The 7,419-nt window shown below is 37.5% G+C and overlaps 1 pseudogene; it reads left to right on the top strand.

Annotated features, from left to right (window-relative positions):
• Window positions 1-563: 563 nt before the first annotated feature.
• On the top strand, window positions 564-6,932 carry LOC101136031 (swi5-dependent recombination DNA repair protein 1 homolog; annotated as a pseudogene).
• The last annotated feature ends 487 nt before the right edge of the window (window positions 6,933-7,419 follow it).

Here is a 7,419-nt window from a genome sequence, read left to right as displayed (position 1 = left end):
ATGACATCTTTTTTTTTTTTTTTTTTTTTTTTTTTTTTTTTTTTAAGATGGAGTCCTGCTCTGTTGCCCAGGCTGGAGTGCAGTAATGTGATCTGGGCTCATTGCAACTTCCGCTTCCCGGGTTCAAGTGATTCTCCTGCCTCAGCCTCCCAAGTAGCTGGGATTACAGACGCAGGCCACCATGCCCAGCTAATTTTTTTCAGCTAATTTTTTTGTATTTTTAGTAGAAACGGGGTTTTATCATGTTGGTCAGGCTGGTCTGGAACTCCTGACCTCAAATGATCCGCCCACCTCAGCCTCCCAAAGTGCTGGGATTACAGGCATTAGCCACAGCACCCAGACTGACATCTTTTTTTTTTTTTTTTTAAAGCAAAATCCAGACCGTTTTGAGACAATCAGAGGGAATTGAACATTTACTGGATGATAGTTGATATAAGGAATTCATATTAATAGTGTTGAATGAGAATTTTAATTTTTAAAAGATATCTCTTAGAGATTTTAAAAATAGATGAAATAAGTAGAACAAAATATTAATGATTAAATACATGATATATGGGGAGTTGTTTCTATTATGTATTTTCTATTGTGTTTAAAATTTTTCATAGTAAATTTTTTAAATGACAGATAAAGGTTAATAATAATATATAGGTTAATAATAATAATAACCTACCTGTACATTGTTTCTTCCTTTACAACATAACTACCCTCCACTATTTCTGAAAAGGAGGTCCTATAGGATTCAGTTCAGTCCTATATACTTTGTTTTATAATGTTTTGAAACCAGGGACTCTAAAAATCACCTGTTTAAATTTATTACCTTTGATTGATGTCTTCCCAGGCCAGAGAAAGAAAGAGAAAGAGTTAGTGTGGCTGAGCAACACTGGCACAGGGCAAGGTCATGAAGAATAAACATGTTTACAGAGTCAGCCCCTCTCCCTCTCTCTTCCCGTCTTAGTTAAAAATTTAAAAATGAAAATGGCATTACTGAGTACCATGGAGTGGAGGGAATTTATAATCTTACAACTTAGATTGCCTACTTTATTATCACCAATCAATGATAAAATTGTTAATGCTTTTTAACCTCTAAAATATTTCTATCTAGGCAGTTTTTAGACGTTGCAACATGGAGTCTGCTACTAATTTCCACACATGAAACCTTTTTGATGCCTTACATTTGGACTTGTGACACTATTCTATGAGAATCTGTTGAATATTTTTTTCCAGAAACAGCCGAAAATATATATTGTATAATATATGCTCCAATTATCCAGTCAAAAATTCAATCTTTGCCCTATATTAAAAATATAATTTATTGTGAAATGATATATGTATACATTGTGAAATGATTACCACAATCAAGATAATTAGTATATTCATTTATTCACAGTTTCCTTTATGTTTGTATGTTTGTGGTGAGAACACTTAAGTTCTACTTTCTTAGCAAATTTCAAATATACAATACAGTATTATTAACTATAGTCACCACGCTATACATTAGATCATTTCACAATATATACATGTATCAAAATGCGTAAACCATAAATATGTGTAATTTTATTTGTCAGTTATATCTCAGTAAAACTGGAAGGATATAAATATAGTTTCACTGTTACTAGCTGTTGCCTTCAACAATTGTCAGTGTTGGTGCAGTAGATCTATTGTGTTTTTTTTTTAATTTTTTTAATATACTTTAAGTTCTGGGATACATGTGCAGAACGTGCAGGTTTGTTACATAGGTATACACATGCCATGGTGGTTTGCTGCACCCATCAACCCATCATCTACATTAGGTATTTCTCCTAATGCTCCCCCTCCCCTAGCCCCCCACCCCCCAACAGGCCCTGGTGTGTGATGTTCCCCTCCCTGTGTCCATGTGTTCTCATTGTTCAACTCCCACTTATGAGTGAGAACATGTGGTGTTTGGTTTTCTGTTCTTGTGTTAGTTTGCTGAGAATGATGGTTTCCAGCTTCATCCATGTCCCCGCAAAGGACATAAACTCATCCTTTTTTACGGCTGCATGGTATTCTATGATGCCACATTTTCTTTATCCAGTCTATTATTCATGGGCATTTGGGTTGGTTCCAAGTGTTTGCTATTGTGAACAGTGCCACAACAAACATACATGTGCCTGTGTTTTTATGGTAGAATGATTTATAATCCTTTGGGTACAATTTTGTTTGTCAGTTATATCTTAGTAAAGCTGGAAGAAATAAATATAGTTTCACTGTTACTAGCTGTTGCCTTCAACAATTGTCAGTGATGGGGCAGTAGATCTATTGTGTTTTTAAATTTATTTTTATTTTTTTTAGAGACAGGGTCTCGCCGTGTCCCTGAGGCTGGAGTTCAATGGCACAATCATAGCTCACTGCAGCCTTGACGTCTTAGCCCCAAGCAATCCTCCCACCTCAGCCTCCTGAGTAGCTGAGAAAACAGGCACACGCCATCACACCTGGCTAATTTTCTTTTCCTATTCTTCTTAAGGGCTGAGTGGAGATCATGCCAGTTATTTTTGTCTAACTTGTGCTACCAATGGAACAAGTGAATAAGCCAACTGAAATCTAGGATTTTTAAAAATCGAAGTAGTTGATCCAGTAGAGTCAAAAGATCTATTCATCTTGCTTACACACATGGTAAATTACAATTCATCACTTTTCCTCAATTTCCGCATGCATTTGGGCACACAATCTTACTGATTTTTTATCTCAGAATATCTTCGTGATCACAGCCACCTCCTCCTTATTCCCACGACCCACTGTTATCATTCTCTTTCAGACTATTCTAATGAGTCATCCTGACACCAGGCTCTTCTGTCTACTCCAATACCTATTGAGGTAGAAATCGCCTCATTGGTTCCTTCTTCTGCTTACGCATTATGAGAAGGAAGTCATTTAGCATAGGAACACACCACAGATATGTAAGAATGAAGCCGTTAAGTAGGTATCCCCAGCCTGCACCATATGTGGCTGTGACAAGATAGAGCTTGGGACCCTGAGCATAGCTCAGAGGATAGGGAAAAAATTACAGGTAACACTCGTAGTGCCTACTATGTACTAGGCTCTCTTCTGTTAATCTCATAATAACTTGTAAGTAATTATCCTCCATTTTATAGATGAGGACATTGATGAGGAAACTGAAGTGCCGAGAGATAGAATGACATCCAAGGTCATAGTTGGAAAGGCTTGGATTGCTCCTCTGAATTGGTACACATCAACACATGTTTATGAACTAGTAAATAGTAAGATTCTGTTCTTTCTCATCATAATGAACTACATCTGCCTGTCCTACCAGTGGCAGAGTTTCACCTAAAAATTAAATACACATAAGAGCCCTGATCATGTCAGTCCTTTAAAACTGCTGCCTATAAAATACAATCTGACCTCTTCAGTATACATGTGAGGTCACCTCCCCAAAATACAAAATATTCCTCTCTTGCTTCATCTCCTGTCATTCTACCTCCCTTCTCACCTCTCACTCTATTCTTCAATCACAATGACTTCCCACTATCCTCAGACTCTGGCCCATTGCCCATATCATTTATTTTTCTAAAATGCCCTAACTCAGCGGTCCTCAACCATTTTGGCACCAAGGACCAGTTTTGTGGAAGAGAATTTTTCCACAGACGGGAAGCAGTGCAGGGATGGTTTCAGGATGAAACTGTTTCACCTCTGATCATTAGGAATCAGTTAGATTCTCATAAGGAGCGCACAACCTAGATCCCACGCATGCCAATTCACAATAGGGTTTGTGCTCCTATGAGAATCTAATGCAGCTGCTGATCTGACAGGTGGCAGAGCTCAGGCACTAATGCTTGCTTGCCCGCCACTCACCTCCTGTTGTGCTGCCCAGTTTCTAACAGGCTGCAGACTGGTACAGGTCTGTGACCCAGTGGTTGGGGACCCCTGCCCTAACCTCTAACCTCTCTCTGCTACTACCACACCCCTTTTCTTACAACAAATTTATATTCTGCCTTTAAAATCCAGATGTAGTGTTACTTCGACTGCTAATACTTTGGCAAAATTACTTTTGCCTCTGTGGAACCCACAGTACTGTTCATAAAGTACTTACTTTGTTGGATTCTAAGTTTTCTGATTTTGTTTCTGTCTTCTAGACAGTGAACAACTTGAGTGCAGGGACCCTGTCATTCATCCTTGTGTCCTCAGCACATGACAATGCCTGACTCATTGCCATGCATCACCTGCATAGCCCTGCTCCTCTGGCCACAGTAGACTCGACCTAGGGTGGGGACAGGCCCCTGACCCACTTTGAAATTGAGATCCATAATGAGTTTTAAATTTTCTGAGTGGCTGATACGTACCATGAAACCTCTTTAGCTATAGGCAGCCATATTTTCCACTAGGTGGACAGTAGAGCACAGAAAATCTGTTTGTAAAGAAAGAAAAAACAGAGATGAGAGACACAGAACTGCCAGGTGAACCTAGAATTGGTTTCTGAGAGCTTTCTAATTCTAATGATACTGGAGGTCCAGTATCATTCCTGCCCTGAGGGTTTGTGATACACTCCTGTATCCTTATAATCAAATCCCCTGCTTTGATGTTCAGAAAACACCACTGGATTTCTGACACTTGCACACAAAATGTTTAAACGAAATACACACTTCTGGGAAATGTCATTTATTAGAACCTCTGAAAATGCCTCTACCTGCTTGAGTGCAGGCACATGATCACCTGCACCAAGTGTAGCAAGCGCATGAGCAAGTGCCCCATCTGCCGGCAGTATGTGGTGCAAGTCGTGCACATGTTCAAATCCTGAAAACAAGGATCTCCCAACAGGGAACTTACCCCTAAACTTGATCCTTAACATTTCAAAGCACAGAAGGGACTAGAAAATTACTCTTAAAAGGCTAAAACTGTTTTTAAAAACTATTTTCACAACTAACTGGGGACAGAAAGTTTCACCCTAAATTGTAGAAACATTGGTCCATACTATACACCTGTCTGCCTGTGGACACACTGGATTTCTTGGATTCTACCAGGCTTTATTACATGTCCCCTATCACTCACTGTCGAAGTCAGGCTGTTTACAACGTATGGTCATCAGCTACTGCTCTTTGGAGGACACTTGTCCTGTTTTCTTGTTTTCCTTTCATCATTTTTTTCTAACTTAAACTACTCAGATGTTTAAAACGTATGTTCTTTTTGGATGAAATCACTGTCCACAAGTGGCCAACATGAAACATGCTGATCAATGGTCTCTCTTATTATTCATGCATATCTATATGTGTATGTCTGTGAATGCATTTGTGTACTATGCAAATTTACATTTATACTGATTAGGAAGTGTCATAAAAGGTTCAGGTCCAAAGCTCCATACAGAAGGGACAGTAAAACACCACCACCATTTATTGAGGAAGGTATCCTTTTCCCTATGTATATTCTTGTCACCTTTGTCAAAAAATCAGTTGGCTGTAAATATGTGGTTTTATTTCTGGGTTTCCTGTTCTTTTCCATTAGTCTATGTGTCTTTTTATATCAATGCCATGATGTTTTGGTTTCTATAGCTTGATACAGTATATTTTGAAGTCAGGTAGTATGATGCCTCCAGCTTTGTTCTTTTGTTCAGGATTGCTTTGCCTATTGAGGGTCTTTTGTGTTTCCATATGGATTTGAGGATTGTTATTTCTATTTCTGTAAAGAATGTCACCTCTGATCATCAGGCGTCAGTTAGATTTGCATTTTGATAAGTATTGCACTGAATCTGCTTTGGGCAGTCTTTTTATTTTAATGATGTTAATTCTTCTGATCTGTGAGCCTGGGATGTCTTTTCATTAGTTTGCATCCTCTTCACTTTGTGTCATTAGAATTTTTTAGTTTTACTTGGAGAGGGCTTTCAACTCCTTCGTTAAGTTTATTCCCAGGTACCTTTTTGTAGCTATTTCAAATGGGATTGCTTTTTTTCAAAATTTTGGTAGGTACATAGTAGGTGTATATATTTATGGGGAATATGAGGTGTTTTGATACGGGCATGCAATGCATAATAATTGCATAATAGAGAATGGGGTATCCTTCCCCTCAGGCATTTATCCTTTGTGTTACAAACAATCCAATTATACTCCTTGAGTTATTTTTAAATGTACAATTAAATTATTATTGACTATAGCCCTCTCGCATGGCCCCACCTTGGGCACAGGATAGATTTATGGCTGCAACTGCATGTGCTTCCTGCTCACGCTGGGGAGAGCAGAGAGGTAAACCAAGATTTCATTTTCAAGATGGAAAGTCAGTCAGACTCAGCTGTGGTTTTGCCTAGTACTCCACAGGCCTTTGTGAATCCATCATCTTACCGTACAATTAGTTCATGAAAACAACCTATGAGTGCAACACTTAAAGAAAGATTAAGGAAAACAAGATCTTCATTTAATTCCTGTTACAATGTGATAAAACTTCTTAAAGTAGAGAATGAAGAAAACAATCAGAACTTTTCAGAGAAACCAGCGTATTCCACAGAGGAAAACTGTTTGGAATTTCAAGAAAATTTTAAACACATAGACAAGTGAATTTGAAGAAATCACATATTTGAAAAATACCTTCAAGAATATCAATGTGAGTGAATCTCAGTCACTTGATTCTGTGTCATGCAGTGCTCTCCAAAATGAGTTTGTGAATTAGAATCTTCCTAAACAAGAATTAAACGAAGAAAAAGCAAAATTGGTGAAGCAGGTTCAGGAGAAAGAAGACTTTCTTTGGAGGCGAAATCTCGTCCAAATGTATAGATCAAAGAATGTTGATCCGTCTCAGTTACAGTTGTTAATAAAGAAGTAGAGAAGCTGTAGCCAGCCATTGCTTTATGAGTTGTAGTCAGCTATGTCTGAAGAGAACAAGAAAGTAAACCTACTCAATTGATAGACCACTATGGGTTAGATAATAAATTGCTACACTGTAACAGAAGTGAAGAAGAATTTATAGGTGTTTAATTCCTAATCATTTCTCCAGAATATCTTTGAGAATAACAACTTAATTAAAAGATACTTATACATTTTAAATGGAAGATAGAAACCATTAGGGCTTAGAGGAAGGTATCCTGATGAACATCAATTTAGGACACTCTACTATATTAATATAAATTAAGTTGTACAATGAAAATGTAGTATTTGGATAGATTTGCTGAAGAAAATTTGACATTTAATGTAATATGAAAAAAATTCAAATCATGTTGAAAAAATCATTTGGGCAATTCTCTAAACCAGTTTTAATACATTGCTTTGTGTTTTTTGTGGCAAAATGATTTATTTTAAATGCCCAAAATTGTCCAATCTGGTGAATGTCTAAATTTCAAGTGGTCTAAAAATGCCCGCCTCTCTCCTAAGTTTATAAACCTTTTTTCCATCCATTTACTACTACATATTTCCATCTGATGACCTAGCAGGTAATTAAACTCATATGTCCAAATTTTTTTAAAAA

The sequence above is a fragment of the Gorilla gorilla genome, chromosome X (genome assembly GCF_029281585.2).
Source record: "Gorilla gorilla gorilla isolate KB3781 chromosome X, NHGRI_mGorGor1-v2.1_pri, whole genome shotgun sequence".
Classification (NCBI taxonomy): domain Eukaryota; kingdom Metazoa; phylum Chordata; class Mammalia; order Primates; family Hominidae; genus Gorilla; species Gorilla gorilla.
This window is presented reverse-complemented; position numbering and strand designations above follow the sequence as displayed.